Genomic DNA, 3,242 nt, shown 5'->3' with positions numbered 1-3,242 from the left:
CCAACTTAAGACCAATAAGCACAAGAAGGCAAGTCAACCCTACCACCGATACTAGACTAAAGGGTCGACTCACTGCTTCCCCTTTACCACATTTGCTCTCCATACCCAAGCCGGAGAGCACGCCATCTATTCTAAGACGACTGCCCTTCGGGTACTTGACCGAACAAGGTAAACTCCGCAACTCACAGTAGATTGAATGAGTGGTTCGCTGTACCACTGATACTGCCTTAACAGCTACTTGTGTGGAGCTTCTCGGCTCATCACCTCTGCGTTCTCGAACTATAGCAGCCTTTTCCACCGTAGTGAGATATCCCCTAGTAGTTTCATACCTCGGCACGAGATATTCATCCAATCGGACCTACCAGGGAAAGCGCACAACCCGGCTGTGTGTGTCGATACCAGAAACTACGACTGAACCCTACACCGCTAACGAAGGGTAAGTGATTGATTGAAGATGGTCAAGGGGTTTCATAGAACAATCATGGAAGAAGTTGTGTTATCTATCTTTGTTCCGGGTAGGAGAAGACCCTACCTCTTCCTCGCCTGCCGCGATTCCTGCCTGTTTGGCTACCAGTCCCTGCAGGAATAACCTTTGAATCACCGAGCGGGATCGTGTTGCCGCAGTGTTCTTTAAGTCGACGTTTACTCTCCAGATCCCCAGTTATAGTAGGTGTTCAGTGGGGGTGGCGTTGTTTATATATATACGCGTCTATCAAACCATTCTCCTGGTCTTCTCGGGCGGATATCTGCGTTTCTTTTCTCTTTGTCGGCGGCCTTTTTTTGTCTTCTTGTCTTGTCTTTCGGGGCGGATCGGGGGGCAGGGGCTGTCGACCCGGCTTTTCTTGGGGACCGGGGCGGTCGATCTTGATTTAATTGTTTTCCTTTAGGGTTTTTTTGTGGCGAGATTCTCAGTTTCTGGGGAGGATTTATATAATATATATGATATGCTGGGTTTTTCCAGCTTTCTCGGGAAAGAGTCTTCATTCCCTTGCTGCATCAGTAAGATACGGCAAGCAACAGCTAATGTCAGAATATATCTATATATATAGAAGATAGACATATAGAAAAAAGTGTGCAGTGAGGGATCTTTATAGGTAGCCAGTCTTTACTTAACTCGACCTAAGCAATGCCCAAACAATCCCATGTCTTTCTTGGTTGGACCAACCCAACCGGCGATTTTCGTCTTCCTGAATTGGGAGAGCAAGAAGAGCTACGCTACCTTCTGGCTAGCTCGTGCAATCAATACAATAAATAGAGATTTAATTCAGTGATTGATATGGAGCCAAGTTAGAGCTGATAAGAGCGCACCAACTCCCGAATCCACTTTAAGTCAAGATCAGAGCAGGCACAACGACGCAATTCTCAGGGGTGCGTCTGGTGGTATCGTATATAAGAAAAAGATCACGGCCGCATTTAGGAAGGATCTTTCTATCTAACTAGAAATTGAATAAAAGAAGAAAAGAAAGGTTGGGAAGTAAGACGTCCGGTTCACCAGGTTCTACCACTGCAGGGCCCAATCATAGTCAAAAGAAGAGTTTGATCCTGGCTCAGAAAGAGGGCTTGGCTATATGCTTAACACATGCAAGTCGAACGCTGTGCTCTTTTACGACTCTTTGAGATTCCGTAAGTGACTTAGTGGTTTAGAAAGAACTTGTCATTCGAAAATGAAATTGGAACAACCGCGCCGGTCGTCAAAAGAAATGATTGGATAAACTACTTTCTATGGAGTGCAAAGATATAATTTTACAGTTACTGTTAACCCTCTGCACAACTTTAGTTCTCCCCACCGCCATATGGATAATCGCCACTAGTCAAATATTCTCGCGTCTCCGCTCCTTTACACCAGAGAATTACGAGGAGAGAGTACGAGAAACTCTCGAGAATGCAATTCTCGAAAGAATTTATCAAATTATTCCGGAGCTTTTCCATGAGTATGGGCTGACCCCACCAACGAGAAGCGCCCACTTTCCGACGATCGTTCGGAACTTGCTTAACAACACGGACGCCCCTGATAGGTTGGCTTTCTTAGCCGATTCCTATCGGACCTTGATCGAAGCCAAGACCCAAAGTCCCTTTTTCCTCGAAATTGTTCATGCTGTGCTTACACTAATGAGCGGTGGGGGCTAATCCGTTAGCCCAGGGAACAATTGCTTCAGCGGGAGCAGCTGTCGGTATTGGAAACGTCTTCAGTTCTTTGATTCATTCCGTGGCTAGAAATCCATCATTGGCTAAACAATCATTTGGTTATGCCATTTTGGGCTTTGCACTCACCGAAGCAATTGCATTGTTGGCTCCAATGATGGCCTTTTTAATCTTATTTGTATTCTGATCGTCAGTCTATCTGACATCAGAAAGTGAAAGCAGGCTAGTCCCCGAAAATGCCCTTCCTTTGGAGTTGGGGTCACATCTCAGTAGCTCAGTGGTAGAGCGGTCGGCTGTTAACTGACTGGTCGTAGGTTCAAATCCTACTTGAGAAGAGAGCGCAGCTTACTTACTTGTTAAAGGTGCTAAGGTAGCTAGTTCTTTTCTTGAATATCTCTATCCGAAATACCAGGTATGCTGTGTAGGCTCGGGTTGATCAGTGATGTTCGAGTGGAGAATCACAAGGTACAAGATCAATTGAGTAGACCGTCGGGTCCGAACGAAAAGCATCGGTTCAAAGAGTAGGTGTAAGATATGATGGCTTTCTTAGCTAGCTAGCGTACTAAAAATAGGGAATAAATGGACAGGTAGTACGGGTCATAATAAGATGATAGCGCTATTTCTATGTTTGCTAGCAAAAATACGGGCTTTATGCCACAATATCAATGAGGTTCAGACCGGAGTCTTAAGCATAGAAGACTCAATCAACACAAAAAGAAAAGGGCTAGCGCGCGGGTGGGGAAAGATAAAATTCCAGAATTGCGTATAGAAAAGATCGAAATAGTTCAGTTAGTTAATCATAAAGACGTCAAGGTTTGGTTTGTGTCCCATCCCCATCCTGTAGCGGACTGGAAAAAACAGACTAGCAGGGTCATTTCTTTTCTGCCCATCCGAGGCACTCTCACTAGCACTCTAGCACTATCAATGCAGTTCGTTCCTCTGACTTTACTCGTCCAAGATTAGCTACTTTATTGTTTCGGGTGTGGGTGAGATGCCATTCGCTGAAGATGCCGAGTGAGCCTAACCAGCCGAAGCAGAGATGTCAGCCACAGGAGCAGGGTCCGGTCTTTCTTTCTATCCTAGGTCCCCACCCCCTGTTA

At 45.6% G+C, this 3,242-nt stretch overlaps 1 non-coding gene across 1 annotated transcript; it reads left to right on the top strand.

Annotated features, from left to right (window-relative positions):
• Positions 1–2,405: 2,405 nt before the first annotated feature.
• On the top strand, positions 2,406–2,477 carry TRNAN-GUU (transfer RNA asparagine (anticodon GUU)). Its single transcript has one exon. It is a non-coding gene; the product is annotated as a tRNA-Asn (tRNA).
• Positions 2,478–3,242: the final 765 nt, after the last annotated feature.

This window comes from Syzygium oleosum, unplaced genomic scaffold (assembly GCF_021117445.2).
Source record: "Syzygium oleosum isolate NSW1041296 unplaced genomic scaffold, Sole_v2.1 Sole_v2.63, whole genome shotgun sequence".
In the NCBI taxonomy this organism is placed as follows: domain Eukaryota; kingdom Viridiplantae; phylum Streptophyta; class Magnoliopsida; order Myrtales; family Myrtaceae; genus Syzygium; species Syzygium oleosum.
The sequence above is the reverse complement of the archived record's forward strand: the minus strand, read 5'-3'. Positions and strand labels throughout refer to the sequence as shown.